Raw genomic sequence first — 10242 nt, forward strand, 5'->3', positions numbered from 1 at the left:
CTGAGAAGACCAGACTTCTGATCCCCCTGGACCTGGAGTTGTAGGCACTTGTGAGTGGTAAGATGCTGGGAATTAAACTCAGCCTCTCTGTGAGAGTAGCATATGCTTTTAACTTTTGAGCCAGACTTCCATCCAGCTCCCCCTCACCCTGTTTATTTTTACTTTTTAATACTTGGCAAAAATTCTGAACCCCTCACTCTTTTTAGATGGTCTTACTTTGCAGCCAAGGTTGGCCTTAAAATCCCAATCTTCCACTGGGCAGTGGTGGCACATGCCTTTAATCCTAGCACTTTGGAGGCAGAGACAGGAGGATCTCTGGAAGTTCAAGGCCAGCCTGGTCTTCAGAGTGACTTCTAGGACAGCTTCAAAGCCACAGAGAAACCCAGTCTTGAAAAAAAAAAATCCCAACCTTCCAATAAGATTTATTTTTATTTTATGTGTATGAATGTTTTGCTTGCATGTATTTTGGTTTCTTTGCAGTACAGGATAATGAACCTTGGACTCCATGCATATTAGGCAAGAACCATATCACTAAGATACACTCCAGCCTTTTCCTAGTAAAAAGGTGTGTTATTTTGAGATAAGGTCTCACTAAATTGCTCAGGCAAGGCTTGAACTTGTAATCTTCCTGCTCAGCTTCCTAAGTAGCATAACAGACTTGTGCTACCAGGCTAAGTTTCCTTTTATGCTTTTCCAAATATATATAAACATATATCTGCATATCCATTTCTCTTACCCTTTTGTGTCTATCTGTCTGTCTTTTATCCAGCTCTTTGAGACAGGGTTTCTCTGTCTTTTTTTCACTCTGTAGACCAGGCTGGCCTCAAACTTAGATCACCTGTCTTTGCCTCCCAAGTGCTGGGATCAAAGGGGTGTGCCACCATCCCTGACCCTTATTATTTTCTTTACATTTATTTATTGTGCAAAGAGGTGAGAGGTGCATATTTGTGGATGTCAGAGGGCTATTTGCAGGAGTTGGTTCTCTCTTTTCACTCTGTGGTTTTAAGTTCCTCAGGCTTGGCAGCAAACAAATGATTTTATTCCTTGAACCTCCTCACTAGTCAAGATCACAGTTATCACAGTTTCTTCTATGAATTTCTGTTTACAGGATGTCCTGGAGAGATAGCTCAGTGGTTAAGAGCACTGGCTGCCCTTCTAGATAGCAGGGTTCAATCCCCAGCACAAACATAGTAGCTCACAACTGTAACTCATTTCTAGGGGACCTGGCACCCTCACACAGACATACATGAAAGTAAAAGCACTAAAAAAGTTTTCAGGAATATTCCACCACTGAGTAAAAAGACTTAATCTAGCATGAGGACAGGCCCAGATCAAAAAGTATCACACTATCAACCAAGCACATGGTGAGGAGAGAACAAATAGGGTTTGAAATATACATAGAAACTAGTATATAGAGGAATTTTTCATCAGTCAGTGATGACTAGTTGTTGTCTACCAGGAATATGGTGTGTGTCATTATAAATATTTTTTTTTTCTTTTTGAGAACAGGGTTGCTCTGTAGCCTGTGCTAGCCTTCAAGATCTCTCTTCTTCAGCCTCCTAAATGTGGGGACTATTTGGGTTATTACACCATACCTGGGGTTTGCCATTTCACTTCATTTATTATTTTATTTTTTAAATTTTCCTGTATTTTGTTCCTCTAACATTTGGTGTTTGTAGGCCTGCCTTAGCTATGGAGTTAGTTGAGGTCAGGTCAAGGCCAAGTTAGGCAAATTAATGAGGCCCTGTCTCAAAATGAAAGTGAAGTAAGGACCAGGGAATGGGGCTCAGTGGTAGAGTGATTATCTACCCTGTGTGAAATCCTAACTTCAGTTCCCAGTAGTCCGCTCCAAACAAGTTCACTTCATTTAACTCTGCTGTGATAGTGAAAGGACCAGACCCTCACCCAGCCCCCTGCTTTAGCAGCCATGACAGGCTGCAGAAAAGACCCAGCAAGATGTAGACCTCTGAGTCAGCACATCCGACCTTGCTGAATCTGCAGAAGTTATTAGGAGGTCAGCTACCCCGCTAAGGAACCAATCAGAAGTTAGCTGGCCTGCTCTGGCCCTGCTTTAAGGTAAAAGTGGAATAACAAGGGTCTGCAGAACATAGCAACAGCCCTGGGAGGGCCCAGAGGCCATAACAACCAGTCAACACAAGACAGGTCGCCCATGACCAGAAGTGCACCAATCCTGAGACTTGCATACCCCTAGACACTCTCTTGCTCCCCCCAATTAATTCCCTGCCTCATGGCCTCTTCCGGTCTTGTACGATAGGGAACTGAGTTAAGACAAATAATTTGTTAAACAATAAAAGACTCTTTGCTTTTGAATTGGAATGGGTATCTTGGTGATTTGGGGGTTCAGAATTTGGGCACAAAAATAGGAATCATTACACTGTCTTCTTTTCCTTCTTAGAATTTGATATTACAAAATACTTGTTAGGATATTCAACTAGCAAAGCAAGAATTATAAACTTATTGTGGGCTGAGGTGGCCCTAAACTCAATACCCAGTGCTCTGTCCCTCCCTAATCGGATTAAAGGTGGGTGGCACCAACCACACCTGGTTAAGACTTATATAAACAAGCCAGGCAGTGGTGGCACACATCTTTAGTCCCAGCACTCGGAGACAGACAGCAGGATCTCTGTGAATTCACAACCAGCCTGGTCTACAAGAGCTAATTCCAGGACAGCCTCCAAAGCCAGGGAAGACTTCTATAAACAGAAAGAGTCCTTCCAGTGAAACTTTCAAGGATTGCAGTATCTCCTTAATTCAGGAAAATTCCAGTTATAGCTGTTTAAAAATAGCAAGATCTGGGATGGGGATGTGTCTTGTAGCATTCACAGAGGAATTCCCATCACTCATCACTGAAAAAACAAACAAAACAGGTGGTACACATACAGTAAGCTGCAACACACAGGAGGTAGAGGTGGGAGGACCAGAAGTTCAAGGTCATCCTCTGCTACAAAGTTGCAAACAAGTTTAGGCTTGAGACCTTTGTCACAAACAAACAAACCGTGATCCTATTACTCCAAACTCCTGGGATTTTCCATTATAATCTTGAATGTCACAACTATTTCGTTGAGTTTGTTTTCTTAGACCTTGAACTTCTTATCCACCCCCCTCCAAGTGCCAGGATTAGAGTGTTCCACCACACCTAGTTTTCATAGCCATTTTAAAAAGGGTTTGAGATCCGATTGCATTATTAGACTACACAACGTCTGCTTTTTCTCCCAATTCTAGATCTTTAGATCATCCTTATTACTCTTACTGTAAGTCACAACCATGACTATGTGTCCCTTTCTTTTTTATTTTTCTTCCTAGGTTTTCCTTCTTTCTTTCCCTCCCTGCTCTTTCTCTCCTCATCTCCTTCCTCCTCTTTGTACCCAGATTGGCTTTGAACTCCATGCATTGCCAAAGATGACTGACAGTGAACTTTATTCTTCCTGCCTCCAGCTCCCAAGTGCTGGGACCATTGTTCTGTGCCATCAGATCCAGCTAACATTTTTATTTATTGTTTAGAGTATGTGTATGTGAGTGTGTGATGCACAAATAGAGATCAGAAGACAAGCTGGCCTTTGGTGGTACAGGTCTTTAATCCCAGCACTGTGGGATGGGGGTAGGAGTAGGAGGCAGAGGCAGGCAGATCTCTGAGTTCCAGGCCAGCCTGGTCTACAGAGCTAATTCCAGGACAGGCTCCAAAACAATACAGAGGAACCCTGTCTCAAAAAAGAAAGGAAGAGAGAGAGAGAGAGAGAGAGAGAGAGAGAGAGAGAGAGAGAGAGAGAGAGAGAGAGAGAGAGACGAGAGAGACGAGAGATCAAAAGACAACATTTTTGATGTTTTTTTGTTGATGTTTTTTGTTTGTTTGTTTTTTGTGTTTTGAGACATGGTTTCTCTGTGTAGCCTGGCTGTCCTAGAACTCACACTGTAGACTATATTGGCCTTAAACTTAGAGATCTGCTAGTCTCTGCCTCCTGAGTGCTGGGATTAAAGGCATGTGACAAGGCCTGCCTCTCAGAGGATGACTTTTTCAAAGTCATTCCTCTTCTACCTTGCCTTAAGACAAAGAAGGTCTCTCCTGTTTCTGTTGGTGGTATTGTACATGCCAAGTCAGCTGGTTGTCAGTTTCCGGCCAGTTCTCTTGTCTCATTCAGTCTCACTGTAGGAGTTCTGGGATGATGTCCTACGCCCCTGCATTCAGCATTTTATGCGTGTTGTGCAGATCAAAGGTGTGATCAGGATTGTATAGCAAGTGCTCTTACACACTGAACCAGCTCCTGGGGCCTCAACATGTTTACTTCTGTAAGATGCTGTCCTAGTGAGTGAGAAATGGTGCCAATATTCATAATACCTCTATATTTAGGTATTGATGTTTAATAAGGATCAGGAGAAACAAATAGGCCAAATAGATGTTTATTCAGGGAGAAATAACTCACAACATAGACAGATGAACATCAGCAGGTTCCTGGTCCCAAAGATGCCTCTGGATGTACTCCTGTCCCCAAGCTGCCAGCAAGAGAGTTCCCTGAGCCCCCTCCTCAGCCTTAGTTCCCTCAGGTCACATCTGGCCCTGTCTCCACCCCCAATGGGTGTGGTCTATGCCACAGGTGCAGACAAGGTGAATATCTCACTACATTTAAGACTATTTATGTTTACAATAGAGGGAGGAGAGGCTAATGAATTGGCTAAGCCCATAGAGGCTCTTGCTGCCTAGCCTGACAACCTAGCTTCCATTCTTGGAACCCATATGGTAGAAGATGAGAATCAATTTCCCTAATTCTACAAGCATTCAATGGCTTATGCATATACATACTAAAATAAAAAATCTTCTTAGCTGGGCCGTGGTAGCACACACCTTTAATCTTAGTACTTGGATGGCAGATCTCTCTGAATTCATGGCCAGTATAGTCTATAGAGGGAGTACCAGGACAGCTAAGGAACTCCTGTCTTAAAAACAAAAACAAAAACAAAAACAAACAAACACACAAAAACCTTAGGCCTGGAAAGATAACTAAGTGGTTAAAAGCGCTTTCTGCTCTTTCAGAGGGCAGCAGTTTGATTATGGTGGGGCACATAACTCTAGCTCCAGGAAAATCAGTTCCTCTGGCTTCTAATCATATCTATACTTATATGCACATACCCTCATACAGATGAACAATGTCTTAGTTACTATTTTGTTGCTGTGGTAAGACGCCATGAACAAAGCTTTTTTGTTTGTTTGATTTGGTTTGGTTTTTCAAGACAGGGTTTCTCTGTGTAGCTTTGGAGCCTGTCCTGGAATTCCCTCTGTAGATCAGGCTGGCCTCAAACTCCCAGAGATCTGCCTGCCTCTGCTGGGATTAAAGGTGTGCACCCCTTCTATCCTCCAGCCTACGAACAAGGAAACTTGTAAGAGAAAGCATTTAATTTGGGGATCACAGTTCCAGAGGGCTAGAATCCATGACTATTATCATGGTGGAGAGCTTGATAGCATGAAACCTTAAAGCCCACCCACAGTGGCATACCTCCTCCAACAAAGCCACACCTCCTAACCCTTCCCAAACAGTTCCACCAACTGAGGATCAAGCATTCAAATATATGAGCCTATGAGGGTTGTTCTCATTCAAATGATCACATTATACATTAAAAATAATAAAAATAAACTAGTCAATGGTGGCACATGCCTTTAACCCCAGCACTCAGAAGGCAGAGGTAAGCAGATCTCTGAGTCTGAGGTCAGCCTGTTCTACAGAGTGAATTCCAGAATAGCCAGACTACACAGAGAAACACTGTCTCCACAATATTTTTTTTTTAATTGGCAGGGTGTTGGTAGCATACACCTTTAATCCCAGCACTCGGAGGCAGAGGCAGGTGGATCTTTGTGAGTTCGAGTTCATCCTGGCCTACAGAGCTAGTTCCAGGATAGGCTCCAAAGCAATACAGAGAAACCCTGTCTCGAAAAACAAAACAAATATATATATATATATATATATATATATATATATAATTTTTGGAGGGTTTTTTTTTGGGGGGGTTTTGGAGACAGGGAGGGCCTTTTTATTTTTCCTTTAACTTTGGGTGTTGGAGCGGGAGAGAGGGCTCAGAGGTTGAGAGCATTGGCTACTCTTCCAGAGGTTTTGAGTTCAATTCCCAGTAGCCACATAGTGGCTCACAACCATCTATCATGAGATATAATGTCCTCTTCTGGTGTGTAGGCAAACATGTAGACAGAACAATGGTTATATAATAAATAAATCTTTAAAAAACAAAAAAGCCAGATGGTGGTGGTGTATGCCTTTAATCTCAGCACTCAGAAGGCAAAGGTAGGAAGATTTCTGTGAGTTTGAGGCCAGCCTGGTTACAGGACTGGCTCTGTAACTACTGAGAAAGCCTGTCTTGAAAAAACAAAAACCTTGGGAATTGGTTCTTCAACTGCCCTCTGACATGAGTTTGTTTGCCTGTTGTTGTTTTTTTTTTAAATAATTTATTTATTTTTATTTTGCATGTATTGGTGTTTTTGCCTGCATATATGTCTGTATGAGGATATCAGATCCTCTGTAAATGGAGTTACAGTTGTGAGTTGTCATATGGGTCCTGGGAATTGAACCCATGACCCTTGGTAGAGCAGTCAATAGTCTTAACCATTTGGCAATCTCTCCAGGCCCTGAGACAGGGTCTTACTATAGAGCTCCAGCTGTCCTGGAACTCACTATGTAGTCCAGGCTGGCCTTGAGCTCATTGAGATCTGCTTGCGTCTGCCTCCCAAATGCTGAGATTAAAGATGTGCATCATCACTGCCTGGCCCAAGGTGAATTTTTATGAAAACTCGTTTTAGTACTGTGTGGTTTAATAAGAGAGGCAGACCATAAGAGCTGAGCTGAGGCTGAAAGGCAACGCTTGACTCAGGCTGGGCTGTTCCCAAGAGAAGGAAGGATAGCCCTGTCAAAAAGAAGAACATGGAGGGCTGGAGCAGTTGCTCAGTGGTTAGGAGCACTTGACTGTGCCACCAGTGGTCCTGAGTTCAATTCCCAGCAACTACATGGCAGCTTACAACCATCTGTAATGGGATCAGATTCCTTTTAGTGTTCATGAAGACAGAGAACTTATGTATACGTAAAATACATGAATAAACAAACCTCTAAAAACAAAGGGGGGGAGCTTAGGTTTTTCAGGGTGGTTTTAGTCAGTAGAGACAAGGGAAACAGTTAAGGAAAAGAAACTGTCTCAGGCAAAAGAGACTGCAGTAAGCCAACTTTTATGAGGTGGGGGGTGGCTGATAGGATAGCAGTAGGCTGTGGCCAAGCTGTTCTGCTTAGGTGGGGGGAGGGGAGACTGCCTGATAGCATAGCAGGAGGCCATGGAGCTGTCCTGCTGAGAGTCTGAGAAGTGCACAATGTTCAGTTTCCATTTCCTGGAAGGGGCTCAGTCCCATGTGGCTAATCCATCTTGGTGTGTTAGGTGACTTTTGGGCCAAAGATCTGGGCCACCCCAGCAAGTACAGTATTATCAGATACTATACATACCCAAACTATAACGGTCCTTAAAAAGATACAAATGGCGCACACCTTCAATCCCGGCACTTGGGAGGCAGAGGCAGGCAGTTCTCTGGAGAGCAAGTTCCAGGACAGCCAGGGCAACACAGAGAGATCCTGTCTAAGAAAAGGCTATGGCAACTTTTATAAAAAGTATTTAACGGCAGCTTGTTTACAGTTTCAGAGGTTTAGTTTATTATCATCGTGGCAGAAAAGCATGGCGGTAGGCAGGCAGATGCTGGAGCTGTTAACGGCTGAGAACTACATCTTGAGCCACTGGCAGAAAGACAGAGACTGGGCCTGATGTGGGCTTTTGAAACATCAAAGCCCATCCCCAGTGAGACACACACACACACACACACACACACACATACACACACACACGCTTAGAATATCATTCCCTGGTGACTAAACACCCAAATCTATGAGCCTATGCAAACCACCACCACACCCTACAAGTCTCTAAGTGACAGTTTCTGAAGCACATTGGAAGAGGAGGATCAGTGTATCCACAGTGAAATGGCACTCTGATTTAATTTTGTCTGCTGGGAATTGGTGGTCTGAGACATAACAAATGGATCTGTTCAGAGGACAAACAACAGCCAAACTAGACCATGGGAAGTCAAAGCAGTAACACTGGGGTGGCAGCATCAAGTTCCGATGTTTGCTACAGTTACTAGGAGATATACTTAGGGCTAAAGGTGGCTCACAAGCTAAGAGTGAATGCTGACCAGGCATGATGGCACATGCCTTTAAATCCCAGCACTCAGGAGGCAGAGGCAAGAAGATCTCTGTGAGTTAGAGGCCAGGTTCATCTACATAGTGGGTTCTAGGACAGCCACAGCTATGTAGGGAAATCCTGTCTTAAGAATACTGCTCTTGCAGAGGGCCTGAGTTTAATTCCCAGACTCCAACACCCATGTCAAACAGCTCACGACCACTTGTAACTCCAACTCCAGGGGATCTGACATCTTCTGGCCCTTCTGGTACTTGAACTTGTGGGGACTGGTTGTGCACACCTTTAATCCCAGTACTTTGGAGGCTGAGGCAGGTGGCAATTTGATGCCAGCCTGGTCTACAAAGTGAATTCCAGTACAGCCATGACTATGTGGAGGGATCCTGTCTCAAAAAACAAAAACAAAAACACAAATAAATAAAATGAATCTTGACCAGGCAGTGGTGGAACACACCTTTAATCCCAGCAGAGGTAGAGACCAGCTTGGAGTTTGGTCTACAGAGTGAGTTCTAAGACAAGGACTACACAGAAAAACCTGTCTGGAAAACCATTACTACTACTACTACTACTAATAATAATAATAATAATAAAATTTTGAAAAGATATACTTGATAATAGAATTAAAAATTATATATTTTGTTTGTATGCCTTCATGTCTGTGCACCACATGTGTGTATTGCCTTTAGAGGCCAGAAGAGGGCATCAGATTGCCTGGAACTGGAATTACAAACTGTTGGGAGATGCTGTGTGGATGCTTGGAACTGAACTTGGTCCTCTGTAAAAGCAGCCACTGCTCTTAACTGCTGAGCCATGTCTCCACTTATAGACTCTTTGCAAAGTTTATCAAAGGACAACCACACGGTGTGTCTGTCTCTCTCACTGGAGCCACTGTGGGAAGAATGAAAGTAGGTGAGAAGTGATTTTCTCTAACAGTCAGTTGGCGCAATTGTCAGGCAAGCTCCTTCCTGCTGCCCTTTCCCCTTTGCCAGGTGGAGCCAGGCACCGGATAAAATAAAAGAGATGTGCAAAGGCAATGAAGCCTCTCTCTCTGGCATCTAGATTGCCTTTTGTGCTTACCGACAGAAAACTGGTCCATAGCTGGTAAAGCCAAATCTACCAAAGAGATAATATACCTTCTTCTAAAGAAATCTCAAATAAGGATGCTTTGATCAGCAAACTATGCTTTCTCAGGGCCAGAAAGTTTGTCAGCTGAGCCCTGTTATGTTAGCATTCGTCTCCCATCCCTAAATCTCATAAAAACCACTGCCTTAGTGTTCTATTGCTGTGAAGAGACTCAGTGACCACAGCACCTCTTATAAAGGAAACATTTAATTGGGACTTGCTTACAGTGTCAGAGGTTCAGTCCATTATCAATATGGCAGGAAGCAGGCAGAACTCTCAGCAGCTGAGAGTTCTACATGTGGATCCACAGGCAGCAGGAAAGAAAGCCACAGGGTCTGGATTGAGCATTTGAACCTCAAAGCCCATCCCCAGGCACACATTTCCTCTACCCCTACTCCAACAAGGCCACACCTTCTAGTCTTTCTCAAGCAGTGTCACTCCCTGATGACTAAGCAGTCAAATGTATGAGCCTACCACCACCACAATTAGTTTTACTACAGAAAAACTTTCCCTAAGTCCTGTGTCTACCTCAGGCTCTCCCATATGGTAAGCCCCCACTCTAGCACAGAACCATGTCCTCAGGCCCAGAATTTTCTTGTGGGTCTTTGTGTGCGGTGTATGTGTGAGAAATCAGGCACTCGTGTATAATGCAAATGGAGGACAAAAGTTAACTTCAGGTGTGTTAGCATCCAGGCACAACTTGGCCCAGCCCCTTGGGGACCTGGCAGTGTGTCATTCCTGCAAGCATGCTCTCTCTGCCTCTCTCTCTCTCTCTGTTTCTCTCTCCCCTTTTTCCTTTTCCTTCTCCCACTCCCTTCCCTTCCCCCAATAAAACTTCCCATGTAAGCTCTGTCTGCAGGCATGTGTATT

The sequence above is a fragment of the Phodopus roborovskii genome, unplaced genomic scaffold, assembly GCF_943737965.1.
Source record: "Phodopus roborovskii unplaced genomic scaffold, PHOROB, whole genome shotgun sequence".
NCBI classification, from domain to species: domain Eukaryota; kingdom Metazoa; phylum Chordata; class Mammalia; order Rodentia; family Cricetidae; genus Phodopus; species Phodopus roborovskii.